The 15453-nt window shown below is 54.1% G+C and overlaps 1 protein-coding gene across 1 annotated transcript in view; it reads left to right on the forward strand.

The window, feature by feature from the left end:
* Positions 1–1713: 1713 nt before the first annotated feature.
* Positions 1714–15453, forward strand: part of KIF20B (kinesin family member 20B) — a 340877-nt gene continuing 327137 nt past the window's right edge. The window contains exon 1 of the mRNA XM_075348747.1: positions 1714–1794. The gene's annotated coding sequence lies outside the window, so the exon portion shown is untranslated. The remainder of the gene's footprint in view (positions 1795–15453) is intronic.

The following is a 15453-nucleotide window of genomic DNA, read 5'->3' on the forward strand; positions in this document are numbered from 1 at the left end:
CACATGATGTCATAGCCATGTGACCAGTCTATAAGCCAATGTCTGTACAACATTCACACCAGACTGGTCACATGGCTATGACGTCATGGAAGGTCCTTTAGGCAGCTTTACCGGGAGGCACAGCAATGATCGGATGTTGAAGCAGAAGTGGGCGGGAGACAGAGATTTCAGGACGCGTCGCAGGACCTGTAAGGCTATGTGCCCACGGGGAAAGTGTCCTGTGGATATATCCGCAGGACATTCCGCAGGATCTCCCAGAAATCTGCAGCACAACTTTGTCTGTTTCCATGCTGCGGTTGTATTGCGGAATGTGCTGCGGGCATTCTGCATGGAGGATACAGTACCATGGCTTCGGCACTGTATCCTCAATGCAGAACAAGTGCTGAGTGATCGGGGCGTTCATAATTACCTCCATCATGCAGCACTTCACTTTCCGGCCGTGTCACTCTGCACTATGCAGGAGAAGGTGGGCGGGCCTCAACTAGCTCCGGCTGTCACATGACCGGAGCTCGTGCATGCCCCGCCCACCTCCTGCGCCTGGCTCCACCGCGCACCTCTGCACCGGAGGAAGTGACTCCGGTGTCTTCTATCAAGGGAGGTAAGTATAGGATCACGCGGAAAAACCCGCAGGAATAATTGACATGCTGCAGATTTTTCCGCAGGGAAATCCGCATTATTTCCGCTGCGGGAAAAAACGCAGCATGGGCACAGCAGTTCCAAAATGCTATAGAAATGGCTGGGGACTCGCTGTACTGCGGATTTTTGAAAGAACCGCAGCAAATTCCACGATTTTTTTTTTTTTCCCACAACGTGGGCACATAGCCGAAGTATGATCATAATGTTTTCTTTATCGTTCCTTTATGGGAGACCCAAACCATGGGTGTATAGCTTCTGCCTCCGGAGGACACACAAAGTACTACACTCAAACGTGTAGCTCCTCCCTCCGGGCTATATACACCCCCTGGATGACAATCTAACCAGTTCAATGCTTTGTGTTTCAGGAGGCACACACACACATGCATTCTCTGATTTTTTTCATTTTTATTTTGATTTTAAAGATATGGAAGAAAAGCGGGTCCAGTCTGGACTCCCGGCATGTCCCTTCTCACCCCACTGTGTCGGCGGTGCTGTTAAGGTTGACTTATAAGGCTGGAGCCTTCACATGCCGCGCTCCTTCACATCCTCTGAGAGGCTCTGGGTTGAAGTGGGAGCCTCCACGGTCCTCTCTGCTTGCAGAAGACCGGTCTCCATCCGCAGCCCTGTCTGGTTCCTGCTGGAAGGAGCGTTTAACCCCCCCCTCAGGGACTGGCCCTGCGTCTCAAAGCTAAGTATTGAGACGTTTTTCAGGGGTCCCGGGTACTTGTATTAGGGGGACAGTATGTCTTGTGTATTTACTGTAAATTCCGGCCGGTTCTGGGGGTTTCCCCTGAGAACCGCGCCGAAGGAGCCTGCTTGTCGGCCGCATGTTAAAATCTAGGCCCCGGCTTCTGTTTGGGCCTAGTTTCGGTTTCATCTTCCCCTGCATGCAGGGGAATAGAGTGGCGCCGCCCACCGGCCATCCAGCAGCAGGGGAAGACACTCCTCTCTGAGGAGATGTTTCCCTCCCCTGCATCTCTCCCTAGCCCTCCGGTTTCCCGCTCTGGGGCTAATCTCCGCCCCCCCTCCTCCTCCCAGCACCATTTTCTCTAACACTGATCGGCGCTGGCTCCTGCAGCTGCTGCATTCATAGGAAGGCTGACGCTTCACTGGGGGCCGAGCTGTGGAATCCGGAGGGCACACTCAGAGAGCGGTCTGGTAAGCCACAACCTCTGGTTGTGGGCTTTTATTATACACTCTCAGGACATTCTATAGGAGTGTATTACTACTGCAGAGCTTCCACCTCAGCAGCATGTCTGTCACCCGGAGCAAGACTGCAAAGCTGTATGCTATATGCACTGCATGTAAGCTCATTCTGCCAGAGCCAAGCACATACCCACATTGTGATGCCTGTGCTAACATTGTTGTGTCTCAGCCTGGAGCCTCCTCAGGGACCCCTCCGGCTGTTCTGGCCCCGGTGGCTGAACCCCTGGCTTGGGTAGCATCCTTTTCCAACGCTATTTCCCAATCTTTTGCCGACTCCATGGGGCAGCTGTCCCGGACTCTGCTGACCATGCATCAGCACTCTTCTCAGGATGCCCCTGTTGCTCCGAGCTCTGCAGAGCTCTCAGAGCATGTCCCAGGACCCCGTCCCCCTAAACGGAGACGCAGGGACCCTTCTCCTTCCTCGTCCCACGGCTCTGATTCACGAGCCGAGGTGCAGGGCGAGGAGGATTCGTTTACTGTGGGCTCAGACGCTACCTCTATGTACCCCATTGACTTGTCTGAGGGTGATGCGGATGTTAGTGACTTGATTGCGTCCATTAACTCCGTACTGAACCTTAACCCACCAGAGTCAGAGGAACAAGCCTCTCTGGTAGAGATACACCAGTTTGCCTCACCTAAGAGAGCTAAGAGTACATTTCTTCGTCGCTCCATTGGGAGACCCAGACGATTGGGTGTATAGCAACTGCCTCCGGAGGCCACACAAAGCATTACACTAAAAAGTGTAAGGCCCCTCCCCTTCTGGCTATACACCCCCAGTGGGATCACTGGCTCACCAGTTTTCGGCTTTGTGCGAAGGAGGTCAGACATCCACGCATAGCTCCACTGTTTAGTCAGCAGTAGCTGCTGACTATATCGGATGGAAGAAAAGAGGGCCCATATAGGGCCCCCAGCATGCTCCCTTCTCACCCCACTGGTGGTTTGTAAGGTTGAGGTACCTATTGCTGGTACGGCGGCTGGAGCCCACATGCTGTTTTCCTTCCCCATCCCCCTGAGGGGCTCTGAGGAAGTGGGATCTTACCGGCCCCAAAGCCCTGAGGCCGGGCTCCATCCACAGACCCATTGAACCTGCTGGATGTGGAGCGGGAGTGCCGTTCAGGGACATGGCCCTGCACCATTCAGGTACTCTGTGTCCCCGTACACACAGGCACAGCACACTCCAGACTTGCTGGGTGTGCTAGTGCGCCGGGGACAGTAAAGGGTTACAGTCACTGCAGCTTTGCTGAGTGACTTTGTGTATTGGGAACTACCGCGCCGGACGCTCCGGGAGCGGCGGCGCGGCTGGGACTTGTAGTGCGCCGGGGACTTAGCGCCGACCGCGCTTTTACGGCGGCGGCGCTTATAAATCCAGTCCCCGGCTTTTGCGGCCTAGCTCAGCTTCGTTCCCGCCCCCACCCTGTCAATCAGCAGCGCCGAGGGCTGGAGCCTTATTTACATGCTCCAGCCCTCTCACTAGACACTGTGGGACGCCGGTTTCCCGCTCTGACTTGGGGCACGCCCACGGCCCGCCCCTACTCATACGAGCTGGAGAAGGACGCCGGCAGCCATTCCTGCAGCCCGAGCTGAGAGAACGGACTCTGGGCAAACAACAGGACTAGGGCGACCACACACCCGCTTATAGGCGGGCGGTAAGCGGCACCTGGGGTGCTGACACTAAATACCGCAGTTTGTCTATTTGTATTTTAAGTACACTGCATAGGTCGCTATTTTGGGCTATATGCCCTCTTAGATGGCGACACATCAGCAGCAGGAAAGCATGGGTGCTAAGGCACAGGCTTTCTATGCTGCTTGTATTGCACGTACTGAGGTGTTCATGTGTATTTATGCTTGTATGCTATACACTGCACTGTACGGTCGCTAGTCTTGGCTATATTCGCCATAGAATGGCTAGACTACAGCAGCAGAAAAGCAAGGGTGCTGAGGCACAGGTTTTTTTTTCTATGCTGCTTGTATTGCAGGTGTTGCAGTGTTCATTTGTACTTATGCCTGTATGCTATACATTGCACTGTATGGTCGCTATTCTGGGCTATATTCCCCTAGATGGCTAGTCTACAGCAGCAGAAAAGCAGGCTTTCTATGCTGCTTGTATTGCATGTGCTGCAGTGTTCATTTGTACTTTATGCTTGTATGATATACATTGCACTGTACGGTCGCCATTCTTGGCTCTATAAGTCGGCAGCAGCATATAAGCAACACAGGCTTTCGATGCTGTTTTTGCTGCATGTGATACTGTTCCACGGCACTGCTCCCCATTGGGTGCAATGCTCCCCTGTAGCACTTGGTCAGCCGGGGTCTCTACTTGACGTGGCCAAAAGAACCACCTCTCAACCCTGTCCAAGGACAGGGACGGAGTTGCAAGGGGATAGAGACTTGCAGTCCGGACAGGCCATGGGCAATCTGGATCATTGCTCCCTGGCCACCCTCACTTGAAATAAAATCGGTGCTCCGGGGGGGGTCCCAGGAGGCTCTCTGTATGATGAGGCAGACGTAGCTCATCAGGACTTTGATCCTGACACCGCTCTCACTCCGGATACACCGGATGGTGACGCCATAAGGCATGATCCTATAGCGTCCATCAATGGAATGTTGGATCTTTCTCCCTCAGCTCCCCCAGCGGAGGAGTCAGCTTCACAGCAGGAGAAGTCCCATTTCAGTAGCTCAAACGTATATTGAGTATTGTTCTGGCCACGCTGACTTCAGAGAAGCAGTCCAGGAACACCACGCTTCCCAGATAAGCGTTTTCTCCAAACGTATTACGGATACACGTTATCATTTTCCCCCTGACGTGGTCAGGCGTTGGACCCAGAGGTCCAAAGGTGGATTCTCCAATCTCCAGGCTTGCGGCTAGAGCCATAGTTGCAGTGGAGATGGGACTTCACTTACAGATGCCATTGACAGACAGATGGACTCTGGTTGAAATCTGTCTATGAGGCTATCGGCGTGTCGGTTGCTCCGGCATTCACAGCCGTATGGGCACCCTAAGCTTTTCAGCTGTTCTTGCGCAGCTGGTCTTGAGCACAGGTACATCTGTGCCGCAGGGGCGTCCGTAACCTCGCAATGTCTGCATTGCGACTTACTCTATTAATGCTGTCCTGGAAGGACAGTCGAGGTTTCGGTCCTTCCCAGGCTCGGGCAGGTCCCAATTGTCCTCGTCCAAAAGGGCTGAAAAGCCTCAGAGGGGCTCAGCTGCCGGCCGGGCTCAATCACGCCCAAGGAAGGCAGCCGGAGGAACCGCTACCAAGGCGGTCTCCTCATGACTCTCAGCTCTCTCATCTTTCCGCATCCGCGGTTGATGGCAGACTCGCTCACCTTTGGCGACATTTAGCTGCCACAGGTCACAGACCGGTGGGTGAGGGACAGTGTGCCCACGTGCACAGGACAGAGTTCTGTTCTCGTCCTCCGACTCGATTCTTCAGAACGTCCCCACCTCCCCACCGAGCCGATGCTCTTCTGCAGGCATAAGGAGTGATTATCCCGGTTCCTCTTCAGGAACAAGACACGGTTTTCCTCCAATCTGGTTGTGGTGCCAAACAAGGATGGCTCTTTCCGTTCCGTTCTGGACCTAAAACTGCTCAACAAGCACGTGGAGGCCAGGCGGTTCCGGATGATACCTCCGCTCCGTCATTGCCTCAATGTCTCAAGGAAATTTCCTAGCATCAATAGACATCAAAGATGCTTATCTCCACGTGCCGATTGCTACAGAGCACCAATGTTTTTCTACATCTTCAGTTCGTAGCTCTGCCATTCGGGCTGGCGACAGCCCCACGGGTGTTCGCCAAGGTCATGACGGCAGTGGTAGCAGTCTTGCACTCACAGGGACACTCTGTGATCCCTTACTTGGACGATCTACTTGTCAAGGCACTCTCTCAAGAGGCATGCCAACTCAGCCTGAATGTTGCGCTGGAGACTCTCCAGACGTTCGGGTGGATCATCGACTTTTCAAAGTCAAACCTGTCACCGACCCAATCACTAACGTAGCTTGGCATGGAGTTTTCATACCCTGTCAGCGCTAGTGAAGCTTCCGCTGGACAAGCAGCGGTCACTACAGACTGGGGTGCAGACTCTCCGTCTAGGTCAGTCGCACTCCTTAAGACGCCTCATGCACTTCCTCGGGAAGATGGTGGCGGCAATGGAGGCGGTTCCGTTTGCGCAGTTTCATCTGCGTCCTCTTATTGGGACATTCTCCGCCAATGGGACGGGAAGTCAACATCCCTGAACAGGAAAGTATCCTTTTCGGAAGGACTCTCTGCAATGGTGGCTTCTTCCCACCTCATTATCACAGGGAAGATCCTTCCTACCACCGTCTTGGGCGGTAGTCACGACAGACGCGAGTCTGTCAGGGTGGGGAGCAGTTTTTCTCCACCACAGGGCTCAGGGTACGTGGACTCAGCAGGAGTCCACCCTTCAGATCCATGTTCTGGAAATCAGAGCAGTGTATCTTGCCCTACTAGCCTTCCAGCAGTGGCTGGAAGGAAAGCAGATCCGAATTCAGTCGGACAACTCCACAGCGGTGACATACATCAATCACCAAGGAGGGACACGCAGTCGGCAAGCCTTCCAGGAAGTCCGGCGGATTCTGACGTGGGTGGAAGCCACGGCCTCCACCGTATCCGCAGTTCACATCCCCGGCGTAGAAAACTGGGAAGCAGACTTCCTCAGCCGCCAGGGCATGGACGCAGGGGAATGGTCCCTTCACCCGGACGTGTTTCAGGAAATCTGTAGCCGCTGGGGAAGGCCGGACGTCGTCCTAATGGCGTCCAGGCACAACAACAAGGTCCCAACCTTCATAGCACGGTCTCGCGATCACAGAACTCTGGCGGCAGACGCCTTAGTGCAAGATTGGTCGCAGTTCCGGCTCCCTTATGTGTTTCCACCTCTCGCACTCTTGCCCAGAGTGCTACGCAAGATCAGATCCGACTACAGCCGCGTCATACTCGTCGCCCCAGACTGGCCAAGGAGGGCGTGGTATCCGGATCTGTGGCATCTCACGGTCGGCCAACCGTCGGCACTACCAGACCGACCGGACTTACTGTCCCAAGGGCCGTTTTTCCATCGGAATTCTGCGGCCCTGAACCTGACTGTGTGGCCATTGAGTCCTGGATCCTAGGGTCTTCAGGATTATCCCAAGGGGTCGTTGCCACCATGAGACAGGCTAGGAAGCCCACGTCCGCTAAGATCTACCACAGAACGTGGAAGATATTCTTATCCTGGTGCTCTGCTCAGGGAGTGTCTCCCTGGCCTTTGGCATTGCCTACCTTTCTTTCTTTCCTGCAATCTGGGTTAGAAAAAGGTTTGTCGCTCGGCTCCCTTAAAGGGCAAGTCTCGGCGCTATCCGTCTTTTTTCAAAAGCGTCTAGCACGGCTTCCTAAGGTGCGCACGTTCCTGCAGGGGGTTTGTCATATTGTACCCCCGTACAAGCGGCCGTTAGATCCATGGGATCTGAACAGGGTACTAGTTGCCCTCCAGAAGCCGCCCTTCGAGCCTCTGAGGGAGGTTTCACTTTCTAGACTATCACAGAAAGTGGCTTTACTGGTAGCGATCACATCTCTTCGGAGAGTGTCTGAGCTAGCAGCGCTGTCATCCAAGGCTCATTTCCTGGTCTTCCACCAGGACAAGGTAGTGCTGCGCCCCATTCAGGAGTTTCTCCCGAAGGTGGTATCCTCTTTTCATCTTAATCAGGATATCTCTTTGCCTTCTTTTTGTCCTCATGCAGTTCATCGGTATGAGATGAATTTACATTTGTTAGATCTGGTGAGAGCACTCAGAATCTACATTTCCCGCACGGCGCCCCTGCGCCGTTCCGATGCACTCTTTGTCCTTGTCGCTGGTAAGCGCAAAGGGTCGCAGGCTTCCAAAGCCACCCTGGCTCGATGGATCAAAGAACCAATTCTTGAAGCCTACCGTTCTGCTGGGCTTCCGGTTCCATCAGGGCTGAAGGCCCATTCTACCAGAGCCGTGGGTGCGTCCTGGGCATTACGACACCAGGCTACGGCTCAACAGGTGTGCCAGGCAGCTACCTGGTCGAGTCTGCACACTTTCACCAAACATTATCAGGTGCATACCTATGCTTCGGCAGACGCCAGCCTAGGTAGAGGAGTCCTGCAGGCGGCGGTTGCCTCCTCGTAGGGGAGAGCTGTTTTGCAGCTCTAACTTGAGGTATTAATTTACCCACCCAGGGACAGCTTTTGGACGTCCCAATCGTCTGGGTCTCCCAATGGAGCGACGAAGAAGAAGGGAATTTTGTTACTTACCGTAAATTCCTTTTCTTCTAGCTCCTATTGGGAGACCCAGCACCCGCCCTGTTGTCCTTCGGGATTTTTGGGTTTTTTCGGGTACACATGTTGTTCATGTTGAACGGTTTTTCAGTTCTCCGATGTTACTCGGAGTGAATTTGTTTAACCAGTTATTGGCTTTCCTCCTTCTTGCTTTTGCACTAAAACTGGTGAGCCAGTGATCCCACTGGGGGTGTATAGCCAGAAGGGGAGGGGCCTTACACTTTTTAGTGTAATGCTTTGTGTGGCCTCCGGAGGCAGTAGCTATACACCCAATCGTCTGGGTCTCCCAATAGGAGCTAGAAGAAAAGGAATTTACGGTAAGTAACAAAATTCCCTTCTTTTTAACCACTCCGCTTTTCAGGCCACTGTCTCCAAGCCCAGGGCCTGTCCTGACAAACGTTTTCCGAAGCGTAGTTCTGATGACCGTTTTCCTTTTCCACCAGAGGTGGTTAAGGAATGGGCTCAGTCCCCAAAGGTAGACCCTCCGGTGTCTATAATCTCAGCCCGCACAGTCGTAGCTGTGGCTGATGGCACTTCTCTTAAGGATCCCACTGACCGCCAGGTTGACCTTCTGGCCAAGTCTGTATATGAGGCGGCAGGAGCCTCGTTCTCCCCGTCTTTTGCGGCAGTGTGGGCTCTTAAGGCAGTCTCTGCCTCTCTGGCGGAGATTCATTCCCTCACCAGGGACTCTATACCTGAGATGGATGCCTTAACTTCTCAAGCTTCGGCTTTTTCATCCTACGCCATGTCTGCCATCCTGGAGGCTTCTCACCGCACGGCGGTGGCCTCTGCTGACTCCCTCGCGATCCGCAGGATCTTGTGGCTTCGAGAGTGGAAAGCAGACGCTTCCTCTAAGAAGTACCTTGCGAGTCTTCCTTTTACTGGGTCCCGGCTGTTTGGTGAACAACTGGATGAAATAATTAAGGAAGCTACTGGCGGGAAGAGTACTTCCTTGCCACAAACTAAAGCCAGGAAACCTGTCCAGGGCAGGAACCAATCGAGGTTTCGTTCCTTTCGTTCCTCCAACTGGTCGTCCTCTAAGCCCTCGACCTCGTCCACTACCGCAGCAAAGGATCGTAAACCCAACTGGCGCGCGAGGCCGCGTCCTCAAAAGACCGGAGGAGCCGCTGCCACTAAGGCAGCCCCCTCTTGACTATCTGGCTGCGCCAGCAACGTCCTTGGTCGGTGGCAGGCTCTCCCGCTTTGGCGACGTGTGGTTTCAACACGTCTCCGATCAGTGGGTGCGGGATATCATCTCCCACGGCTACAGGATAGAATTTTCATCCAGCCCGCCAAACAGATTTTTTCTGTCCACCCCCCCCCCCCCCTGCTCCAAAGCCGCCGCCTTCTCTCAGGCCGTGGCTTCCCTGCAGGCCAACGGGGTAATTGTTCCGGTTCCCACCCGGGAACGGTTCAGCGGTTTCTACTCAAACCTTTTTCTAGTCCCCAAGAAGGACGGTTCCTTCCGGCCCATCCTGGATCTCAAGCTTCTCAACAAGCATGTTCAGGTGCGGCGCTTTCGCATGGAATCTCTAAGATCGGTCATTGCTTCAATGACCCAAGGAGATTTTCTGGCATCCATCGACATCAGAGATGCCTATCTGCATGTGCCTATTGCGGTTTCACACCAGCGTTGGCTACGCTTTGCAATCGGGGAGGAACATTTCCAATTCGTGGCTCTCCCCTTCGGGTTGGCCACGGCCCCTCGAGTATTCACCAAGGTCATGGCAGCAGTGGTTGCGGTTCTGCACCTCCAGGGGTTGGCAGTGATTCCTTACCTGGACGACCTTCTAGTCAAGGCCTCATCCAGTGCAGACTGCCAGCGGAGTGTCTCACTCACTCTCGCCACGCTCGTTCAATTCGGGTGGCTTGTCAACCTGCCCAAATCCTCTCTGACCCCGACCCAGGTACTTTTGTACCTAGGGATACAATTCGAGACTCTGCCGGCACTTGTCAAGTTGCCATTAGTCAAACAGCAGTCCCTTCGTCTGGCGGTGCGCTCTCTGCTGAGGCACCGCCGTCAGTCCATCAGACACCTCATGCAGGTGCTGGGTCAGATGGTGGCGTCAATGGAGGCGGTTCCCTTTGCCCAGTTCCATCTCTGTCCCCTGCAGCTGGACATTCTTCGCTGTTGGGACAAGCGGATCTCTTCCTTGCACAGGCTGGTGGCTCTGTCGTCACAGACCAGGAGCTCCCTTCGGTGGTGGCTTCGGCCCCTCTCTCGGTCACAGGGACGCTCCTTCCTGACTCCATCCTGGGTGATTCTCACCACGGATGCCAGCCTCTCCGGTTGGGGAGCAGTTTTTCTCCATCACCGAGCACAGGGCACTTGGACTCCGTCCGAATCAGCCCTCTCGATCAATGTGCTGGAGATCAGAGCTGTGCTTCTAGCTCTCCTAGCCTTTCACCACCTGTTGGCGGGCAGGAACATTCGAGTTCAGTCGGACAATGCGACAGCGGTTGCCTACATCAATCACCAAGGCGGGACTCGCAGCCGTCTGGCGATGTTGGAGGTTCAACGAATCCTCCAGTGGACGGAGGACTCCAAGTCCACCATTTCTGCAGTCCACATCCCAGGCGTAGAAAACTGGGAGGCCGATTATCTCAGCCGTCAAACCGTGGACAGCGGCGAGTGGGCCCTGCACCCGTCAGTGTTCAGATCAATCTGCCGCAAGTGGGGCACTCCGGAAGTAGATCTGATGGCATCCCGGCACAACAACAAGGTTCCGGTTTACGTGGCTCGCTCCCACGATCCTCAGGCCTTCGCAGCGGACGCACTGGTTCAAGATTGGTCTCAGTTCCGTCTGGCCTATGTGTTCCCCCCTCTAGCCCTCTTGCCCAGGGTTCTGCGCAAGATCAGAATGGAGGGCCGTCGAGTCATAATCATTGCTCCGGACTGGCCCAGGCGAGCTTGGTACCCAGAACTGCTCTGTCTGTCCGTAGAGGTGCCGTGGCATCTCCCGGACCGCCCAGACCTTCTCTCTCAAGGTCCGTTCTTCCGCCAGAATTCCGCGGCTCTCAGATTGACGGCGTGGCTCTTGAGTCCTGGATCCTGACGGCTTCAGGCATTCCCTCTGAGGTAATCTCCACTATGACTCAGGCTCGGAAGTCTTCCTCGGCCAAGATTTACCACAGGACTTGGAGGATTTTCCTGTCCTGGTGTCGCTCTTCCGACCATGCTCCTTGGCTGTTCTCCTTGCCGACCATCCTGTCTTTTCTACAGTCTGGTCTACAGCTAGGTCTGTCCCTCAGTTCCCTTAAGGTACAGGTGTCGGCTCTGTCTGTATTGTTCCAGCGGCGTATCGCCCGGCTGGCTCAGGTGCGCACCTTCATGCAGGGCGCATCTCACATCATTCCTCCTTACCGGCGGCCCTTGGATCCCTGGGACCTTAATCTGGTCCTCACGGCCTTACAGAAACCCCCCTTTGAGCCTCTCAGGGAGGTTCCCTTGTTTAGACTTTCACAGAAAGTGGTTTTTCTAGTAGCCATAACTTCTCTCAGGAGAGTTTCTGATTTGGCTGCGCTCTCTTCGGAATCCCCCTTTCTTCGGCGCTCCATTGGGAGACCCAGACGATTGGGTGTATAGCACTGCCTCCGGAGGCCACACAAAGCATTACACTAAAAAGTGTAAGGCCCCTCCCCTTCTGGCTATACACCCCCAGTGGGATCACTGGCTGCTCAGTTTTCAAGCTTTGTGCGAAGGAGGTCAGACATCCACGCATAGCTCCACTGTTTAGTCAGCAGTAGCTGCTGACTATATCGGATGGAAGAAAAGAGGGCCCATACTAGGGCCCCCAGCATGCTCCCTTCTCACCCCATTCCTATTGGCGGTGTTTGTTAAGGTTGAGGTACCCATTGTGGGTACGGAGGCTGGAGCCCACATGCTGCTTTCCTTCCCCATCCCCCTGAGGGCTCTGAGGAAGTGGGATCTTACCGGCCCCCAAGCCCTGAGGCCGGGCTCCATCCACAGACCCGTAGAACCTGCTGGATACGGAGCTGGGTACCGTTCAGGGACAAGGCCCTGCGACTTTCAGGTACTCTGTGTCCCCGTAGGGACAGGCCGCGCACACTCCAGACTTGCTGGGTGTGCTAGTGCGCCGGGGACAGTAGCGCTGCGCGCTGGGGTTACAGTCACTGCAGTTTCTCTGAGGGACTTTATGTGTTGGGGACTGCCGCGCCGGCCGCCCCTGGAGCAGCGGCGCGGCTGAGACTTCTGGTGCGCCGGGGACTTAGCGCCGACCGTGCTTTTACGACGGCGGCGCTTATAAATCTAGTCCCCGGCTTTTGCGGCCTAGCTCCGCTTCGTTCCCGCCCCCACCCTGTCAATCAGGGCAAGGGAGAGACGCTGTACGGTAGTCAGCGCCGAGGGCTGGAGTCTGATTTACATACTCCAGCCCTCTCACTGGGCACAGTGGGACGCCAGTTCCCGCTCTTTGTCGGCAGCACGCCCAGGGCCCGCCCCTCTCCACAGGACGCCGGCAGCCATTCCTACATGCAGTCTGGCTGGAGAACGGACACAGGCTCTGGGAGACCCAGACAAGGGATTTCTGGCGACCACACACCCGCGTTAAGCGGGCTGTAAGCAGCACATTAGTGCTGGTCCCACTAGTGCCACAGTGTTATATTGGTGTATTTTTTTCTCTATACCATATATATATATATATATATATATATATATATATATATATATATATATATATATATATATATATATATATATATATATATATATATATATATATATATATATATATATATATATATATATATATATATATATATATATATATATATATTGCACTGTAAGGTCGCTTCTTGGCTGTATACCCTATATTGCTCTGAGGAGACGACAACATGTCATCCGCAAAACGCAAGGGTGCCAAGACACAGGCTGTATACGCTGCTTGTGCCGCTTGTGGGGCTGATCTACCGGCAGGTTCCAAAGACCCCCATTGTGTGCAATGTTCGGTCCCTGTGCCACTTCGTCAGCCGGAGTCTATGGTGGTAGTGGCCCAGGCAGAGTCACCGGTGAACCCTGTCCCGGTGACGGGGACAGAGTTTGCAGTTTTTGCTGACAAGATGTCTGTCACTATGACAAAAATCCTAGAGACCTTGCAGGCCAGGCCGGTCACTCAGACCATGGACACTGCTGCGTCAATGTTCCCCGGTCCCCCTCAGTTGGAGTTAATCCGTGCTTCAAGGGGGTCCCAGGCATCTCAGGCTGAAGGCTCTGACTCAGATGACAGTCCCAGGCAGCCTAAGCGAGCTCGCTGGGAGAGACCCTCCACGTCATCACGCGGATCAGGGTCTCAGCGAGAAGAGTCTCTGCGTGATGAGACAGAGGAGGGTGATCAGGAGTCTAATCCTGAGACCGCTCTCAATCTGGATACTCCTGATGGTGACGCCATGGTAAATGACCTTATAGCGGCCATCAATAGACTATTGGATATTTCTCCCCCAGCCCCTTCAGCAGAAGAGGCAGCTGCACAGCAGGAGAAGTTCCATTTCAGGTATCCCAAGCGTAAACTGAGTACTTTTCTGGACCACGCTGACTTCAGAGAATCAGTCCAGAAACACCAGGCTTATCCAGACAAGCGTTTCTCCAAACGTCTTAAGGATACACGTTATCCCTTTCCCCCTGACGTGGTCAAACGCTGGACCCAGTGTCCAAAGGTGGATCCCCCAATCTCCAGGCTTGCGGCTAGATCCATAGTTGCAGTGGAGGATGGGGCTTCACTTAAAGATGCCAATGACAGACAGATGGACCTTTGGTTGAAATCTGTCTATGAAGCTATTGGCGCGTCATTTGCTCCAGCATTCGCGGCCGTGTGGGCACTCCAAGCTATTTCAGCTGGTCTGGCACAGGTGGACTCTATCATACGTCCAGCAGTGCCGCAAGTGGAGTCCTTAACTTCGCAAATGTCTGCGTTCGCGACCTATGCTATCAACGCTGTCCTGGACTCTACGAGCCGTACCTCAATGGCGTCTGCCAACTCGGTGGTTTTGCGCAGAGCCTTGTGGTTAAAAGAATGGAAAGCGGATTCTGCTTCCAAAAAATGTTTAACCAGCTTGCCACTATCTGTAGACAGACTGTTTGGTGAGCAATTGGCTGAAATCATTAAACAGTCCAAGGGTAAAGACTCCTCCTTACCCCAGCCCAGATCAAGCAAACCTCAACAAAGGAGGTGGCAGTCGAGGTTTCGGTCCTTTCGAGGCTCTGGCAAGGCCCAATTCTCCTCGTCCAAAGGGACTCAAAGAGCAAAAGGGCTCAGATTCCTGGCGGGCTCACTCACGCCCCAAGAAAGCAACCGGAGGAACCGCTTCCAAGGCGGCTGCCTCATGACTCTCGGCCTCCTCCCTCCGCATCCTCGGTCGGTGGCAGGCTCTCCCGCTTTTGCGACATTTGGCTGCCACAGGTCAAGGACCGGTGGGTAACAGACATTTTGTCCCACGGGTACAGGATAGAGTTCAGTTCTCGTCCTCCGCCTCGGTTCTTCAGAACTTCCCCACATCCCGACCGAGCAGAGGCTCTTCTGCAGGCGGTGGGCTCACTAAGAGCAGAAGGAGTGGTGATCCCTGTTCCTCTTCAGGAACAAGGGCAAGGTTTTTACTCCAATCTCTTTGTGGTTCCAAAAAAGGACGGCTCGTTCCGTCCTGTTCTGGACCTAAAGCTGCTCAACAAGCATGTGAACGCCAGGCGGTTCCGGATGGAATCCCTCCGCTCCGTCATTGCCTCAATGTCTCAAGGAGATTTCCTTGCATCAATAGACATCAAAGATGCTTATCTCCACGTGCCGATTGCTACAGAGCACCAACGTTTTCTACGTTTTGTGATAGGTCACGAACATCTCCAGTTCGTAGCTCTGCCATTTGGTCTGGCGACAGCCCCACGGGTTTTCACCAAGGTCATGGCGGCAGTGGTAGCAGTCTTGCACTCCCAGGGACACTCGGTGATCCCTTACTTGGACGATCTACTTGTCAAAGCACCCTCTCAAGAGGCGTGCCAACACAGCCTGAATGTTGCGCTGGAGACTCTCCAGACTTTCGGGTGGATCATCAACTTTTCAAAGTCAAATCTGTCACCGACTCAATCACTAACGTATCTTGGCATGGAGTTTCATACTCTGCCAGCGATAGTGAAGCTTCCGCTGGACAAGCAGCGGTCACTACAGACAGGGGTACAGTCTCTCCTTCACGGTCAGTCGCACTCCTTAAGGCGCCTCATGCACTTCCTAGGGAAGATGGTGGCAGCAATGGAAGCAGTCCCGTTTGCACAGTTTCATCTGCGCCCACTTCAATGGGACATTCTCCGCCAATG

Source organism: Anomaloglossus baeobatrachus, chromosome 5, assembly GCF_048569485.1.
Source record: "Anomaloglossus baeobatrachus isolate aAnoBae1 chromosome 5, aAnoBae1.hap1, whole genome shotgun sequence".
Classification (NCBI taxonomy): Eukaryota; Metazoa; Chordata; class Amphibia; order Anura; family Aromobatidae; genus Anomaloglossus; species Anomaloglossus baeobatrachus.